This window comes from Vipera berus (assembly GCF_964194415.1).
Source record: "Vipera berus genome assembly, chromosome: 3".
Taxonomy (NCBI): Eukaryota; Metazoa; Chordata; class Lepidosauria; order Squamata; family Viperidae; genus Vipera; species Vipera berus.
In genome coordinates, this window is record NC_138204.1 from 970,255 (window position 1) to 976,781 (window position 6,527).

Below are 6,527 nucleotides of genomic sequence, written 5' to 3' on the forward strand. Positions count from 1 at the left end.
CTGAAACTCAGTCTCCACGAAGGGCTTACTCCAGAGTAAATCTGGGACGGGCACAGAGACTCTGCTGCCCTGCAGTCCATCACACTGGGATGGGCTGGAGACAACGGGGCAAATCAGAGAAAGTTTTATTTAATTAAGCAGAAGAGAAATAGTGCATCCACGAGGGCTGCTTATGCTTATAGATACGTGTCTGTTTTACACATACATCATTATAGCTGTGCACGCAAAATCTCCTTTTCCTGCCCCTGTTCATAAGTCACCAGTGACTCCATTTCCTCCACGGGGAGAATCCGAAGCCTCTGCAGGAAAAGGGCTCCTGGCCACCTTCAAATGTGAAAACATAAGAACAACATAATAACAGTGTTCTAGGGGACCTTACAAATGACAACAACAACAACAATGATGATAATAATAACAACAATAATAACAATTGTTGTTGTTGTTATGTTGAAAGGGAACTTGGAGGTCATCTAAAGCTAACTGGAATAAATACCTTTATTTCTCCTCTTTTATGTCCCAGATCTGCTTACTCAAGGGCTGCATTCGTTCCGCAGGGAGGGGGCACCGCCTGCCCAGGTGTTTGTGCTCAGATTATCAGGTAATCCCCCCCCCATAATGCTCTGTCCCAGGAAGCTCTTCCCTGCACGGCCAAGGAAAAGGGTGACTCCTGTTTTGTGGGCATCGTTGCTCTGCTCTTTCCTCTTTACACAAATCCTTGTGCAACACACCGCACAAACTGCCTGGTTCAAGGCTGTGGTCACACGGAGCCTCCTCAAAGGGATCTTGCAGCTGCGGTGGAGAGACTTTACAGCCAGCGAGAGTTGGAGGCTTCTCACCTCCTCCTGGGAAAGATGCTACCTGAAGGAAAAAAAACAGCTGCTGCCCTCCCCCGTCTCCCCTCCGCCCCAGCCTCTGGATCTTCCTCTGCTCTGTTCCCAGCCCCTCCCCAGAACCCCTCAGGTGCCTTGGCCAAATTAATTGATTTACCATCTGCATCATTTATCATGTGAGCTCGGTGGTTTTCTTGCAGACCTTTCGTGACCCAACTAGGTGACATTATCAGCACTAGAAGGGGGGGAAGGAGGAGGAGGAGGAGGAGGAGGAGGAGGAGGAGGAGGAGGAGGAGGAGAAAGACTGTGGGGTCCTTGATACTCTTTGAGCTGGGTGGTTTTCTTGCAGACGTTTCATTACCCACCCAAGGAATGTAATCAGTGCTAGAAGGGAGTGGCATTTGTGGAGAGGAGGAGGAAGAGGAGGAAGAGCAATGTGATGTTGGAAATAACTGCCCATTACCCCTCTTGTGCATATTATCCCTGTCATGCATATTCTCCACCTCCTGTTTCTGACCCCAGTTCTGTTGACTCGGGACCTGTGCTTCGTTTTGATGACCTGTCTTGCCGGGCAAGAACAAGAATGCTTCAACCTAGGAATAAGGAAAAAAATCTTGACAGTGAGAACAATTAATCAGTGGAACGGGTTGCCTTCAGAAGTTGCAGGTGTTCCAAAACTGAGATTTTTCAAGAAGAGATTGCACAGTTATTTGTCTAAAGTAGTATAGGTCTCCTGCTTGACCAGGGGCTGGACTAGAAGACCTCTGAGGTACCTTCCATCCCTGTTATTCTGTATTCTTTGCCTAAATCTTTAAGGCCTCTATTCCCAGGCAAAGTCTCTCTGCAGTCCTCTCTGAACGAAAGTGTAGAGGTCTCCGCGCGTCTCATATCCAGCTTGAGGGCAGCCCTGATAAGGAAGTTGCATCATCTCAGCAGGTGAACAACAGATCATGGACACCCCCAAACTAACTAATACGGGACTTTCCCAGCACTGCTGCCACTCTGGAAAGGCGAGTTTTGCTTGACCACAGAATTGACCCTTGGACATCAACAGGGACCTGCCTGGCTCCCCCCAAACTGTTCAGCCAATGCAGCTCTTGTTCAACCAACTAATGAAAGAGGAAAGAAATGAAATCCTCACTATATTACTCCATCCTGCTTCCTGGATGTGAAATTCCCAGTGGGGAGAATAAATAGAGCGAGCAGCCCGGGTGTGGGGCAGACAGCTTCATCATGTCTTCTGGAGGTCTTCTGCTGCTGGTGGGACTCCTCACCCTCTGGGCAGAGCTGACCCCCGTCTCCGGCCAAGACCGTCCACGTGAGTTTCCAGAATGATAATGAAACCCTTTGCTGGGAGGGGCTGACATGATCAGAGAGCAGAGTTCTCCCCCCATAAAGGAAAACCAAGAGACTCTGGTCTAGAACCTCTGGCTTGGTGGTGCCCCTTTGGGGAAGGTTCTTGAGATGGTAGGTTGGGTCTCAACTCAATAGGAGACAAAAATGGGAAAGGACCAAAGGTGGCTGATCTATCTTAACTCAATGCAACTGCAGATTCATGATTTTAAGCATCAGGAAGGATCCATTCCAGACGTCCAATCCAAATCCCAGAGCAGAAAACCAAATTAAAACATCTTACATGGCTCTCAATTGTTCTCAGACTGAGTATGCTAGGAGGGCACCAGGTTGGGAAAGTGTGCAAAAGAGGTTTGTGCTACCTAATCAAATAACATCTTCTCCTCCATTGACACAGAGTATTGTGATCTTCCTGCTGACCCTGGACCATGTAGAGGTACAATACCTCGCTTCTACTACAACCCGGCTTCAAACAAATGCCAAGAGTTTACTTATGGTGGATGCAAGGGGAATGCCAATAATTTTAAGACCAAAGATAAATGTCACTACACCTGTGTTGGTAAGTAGGGAAGGAGCTGTGGATGGACTCTACTAATACAAGATAATTTATGTATCTCAAGGTTGAACTGTGGGGTCCTGGGTGCTCTCTGAACTTGGTGGTTTTCTTGCAAATGTTTCATGACCCAACTAGGCAACATCATCAGTGCTAGAAGGGAGCTGAGTTTGAGAGGAGGAGGAGGAGGAGGAGGAGGAGGAGGAGGAGGAGGACTAAGGGGTCCTTGGTGCTCTCTGAGCTGGGTGGTTTCCTTGCAGAGGTTTCATTGTCTGATGAGGGGATATTTTCAGTAGATTGCGTTAAGGATTTGCTCCCAGTTTACATACTGCAGCTTACCTTGCAAATCTTGGTCAGTGTTGTTTCCTTTTTTTCTTTTTTTAAAAATGTTTTACTGATTTTCTAATTTTACATTTAAATATTTGAAAAACCATGTGGTGGCTGGGTTAATCGATAATACAGTGACATCCAAGTATCTTTAGTACAAGTCTCAAGCTGCTACATTAAATTTTTCCTCTCTTTTCCCCTTAGTATTTACTGTCTCCTGTTTAAACTAATATAATTCTTATTAAATCAATTAAATAAAAATGACATTCTTACATTTATCAATAATTTTTGGCTTATACATATCCTTATTATTTTAATATTCAGTCTTTGTAGACAATCAGTGTCCTAATTGGTTTTTCCCAATTTTTATTTTCTCTTTTTTCAGCCTCAAATACTTCCTCTCTTTTTCTCTTAATGTCTAATATCTCATATTTAAGCTAGTACAGTTTTTATTATATCAGTTAAGTAAAAAACATGTTTATTACATTTATCAATATATTTTAGCTTATATAGATCTTAATTAGCTTTACATTCAACCTTTATAAACAAATCAGTATTCAGATTTAACTTTTAATATTTATACTTCCAAATTTTAAAATAATAAAAATAATAATCATAGTTTTCTTTATCTCGGTTCATAACAAAAACTAGTGTTCTAACTACGTATATTCTATTTTAATATCAAAGCCCCAATTTTCTTCAGCCTTATTCTAGCTTGCTTTCTTTGCCAACTTGCCTTCCATATCCATGTTTTTAAACCATCGTATATATCTCCCTCTGTTATTATATATATTGTTTGGAATAAGAAAGGCCATCCAGTCACCATTTTTTTGAAGTGGCTAACAAATTGTCTCTCTATTCTTCTCTCTCAGCGTAGTTGTCCTGAAATGTTTATCTTCCCTTCGGTCTGTTCTACTTCCTGAGGTTTCTTCTGGTTTATATAGAAAGTCTTTTCCATTTTCAAAGTTGTCAATCCCTTTTCTGAGTTTTCTGTTAACTGTGTTTGTTGATCGGTTGAATCTTCTGTCATAGTATTTGATTGCTCCATTTCTTCTATTATATTCTGTGTAGTTAATCCTTTGGTTGTAATCAAAGTTTGGGTTCACATACCTAGGCTGACATCTTGTTCTTTTCTGTAGCCTCTTATTTCATCAGTGGCTTTACGAATAGTTTCACAAACCTCTTTCAACGTAAATAAAATCTGTTCCTGATCTTTGTCCATGTTCTCTTAGTGGTGTGAATTAAAAGCTTTACAGTCAGAGAATGAAAATAATTTTATCATTGAGTACAGAACACAGTTTGGCTTCTCACAGCTGATTGCCAAAGTTACAAAAGTCTTATCTATAGTCTGGGCTTCAAGCCAAGTCTTTTTCAGACAATAACAGTTTGTATTATCAGGTTTAGCCACAAGATGTCGCCCATACCACTTAGGATTTTTTTTAAACAACCCAAGATTTTTATAGTCTTTTTTTTCAATTTTACTTCTTTTTTTGTAGGTAAAAACCCAAATCTTCAATAAAATAAGAAGTCTTTTAGTCCTCAAATTTTGGAAAGATAGAAATCCAGTTAAAATCAGGTTATTGTTTCAAAGTTTTAAACTCCCCTGGACAGTCAGTCACCGCTGTTATTAAATAATAATAATAAACCTTTATTGTCAAAGTACAACATGTGTACATTGAGATTAGCTGAGCCTCCCCCTGTGCTCTCTCCCCCCAACACACAGTGACAACAAACCCTCCATCCCACCACACTATGTGAACCAACTACACTACACCATTAGAGGGTGGGATAGAATTTCCCTTCCCTCTCTCCACAGAGGGGGGAAATACTTTGGGCAGATTATACAGGTGGAAAAAATAGGATTGAAAAGAGGTTCAGATCTTACCCAGTCTCATCCACGCTGCTTTGTAAGGTGCCTGGTGGTAAGTTTAACTTCCACTGGCTACAGCCTGGTGATAAGCCATATTTCTATGCCCAGTCTTTCATCTGCCAGTTTGGAGGGCTGCACTGGATTCGAGCAGAAGGGCTACCATCCTTCTGGGCAGGGATCCCCTCCTTGCTGGTTGCACCTACAGGGCAACTTTTGACTTTCAAGGGTCCCCCAGCGAAGCGAAATCGGATGTGGAAGACAGAATTCGTCTTCCAAACATCCGCAGCAGCTGCGGCGGTGGCAAACCAGAAGTCCAGAGTGTTGTTTTCTTTTTGACGGTTCCTTGATTGGGGAATTATTTTCTGTGACATTGTTTGTCACTGCTTATGTGATTGTTGGCATGAATACTCCACCCTGCCCTCTTCTGGAACCATCAAAGACCCATCTCCATCTGGGTCCACGTGCGTGTGTGCTCAGTGGCCCAGCTTAGAACTTCAACCTCATTCCTTGTAGCTCTTCTGCATTTAGCCTAAGAACTTCAGGGCAACCTCCAGGAGACCCCAGGAAAGAGGACTTCTCTTGAAATCCAGAGGGGGAGCTCTATCTTTCCCCCTCTGTTTTGGGTGAGGGGGCTGCAGGGATGTGCAGAGCCAGCAGGGAAAGTCTCTACTCCCATTCCCTGGAATCCCTTCCTGATGGCGAAGGCAGACCGAGATGGAGCTTCAGCTTGCCCACAAGGAGAACCATCTTCCTCTTTCGTGCAAATGGATCCTTGTGTGCACATTTGCACCCCTGGCATCGTAAATCAAGAGAGAGGAGCCCCACTATAAAGTGCTACTCAGAGTCCCAAGAGATTGACCCCAAAAGGAAATGTCTGTGTTTTGTGGGGAAGAGGAAGAGGTGGGATCTGGCTCCAGCTGGCAACATCTCATCTGGATGTATGCAGATGTTTTGGGTCCAGAAATGGGATCTTGCTTGATCTGGGATTCCAATTCCACGGGAATTTCTCAGCCTTGGCATCTTCTATTTTGCAGAAAAACCTGGGGTGTGCCCCAAGGCCCCTCCAGGCACCATCACTATTTGTACTGTGTCGTGTGAAAATGACTGGGACTGCCCCAGGAAGCAGAAGTGCTGCACTTATAATTGTCAGACCAACTGCATTAATGTCATCTAAGGTAACCCCAGTACAGGTTTGCTTAGACCAGGGGTCTTCAAACTTGGCAACTTTAAGACGTATGTGTGGACCTCAACTCCCAGAATTCCTCAGCCAGCCCTGAGGGCTGGCTGAGGAATTCTGGGAGTTGAGGTCCACACATCTTAAAGTTGCCAAGTTTGAAGAGCCCTGGCTTAGACCAAAGGAATGGCTGTGTGGTGTCTCCTAGGCCAAGGCTTGGCCTGGGCATGTGTGGGCCTCCGTGGGATTGTTGAGGCTGCACCACCTCCAGGCTCTCTTGTCCACCCAAAGTACAGATAATGTGAAAAAGGAAGGTGGTGGAATCTTCACTCAGCATGCATGAACATCGCCCTTTTTATGGAGGGCACAGTGGGGCCCTTCTTCCTGATGGATACCCACCACCCACCACTTTGTGGAAGC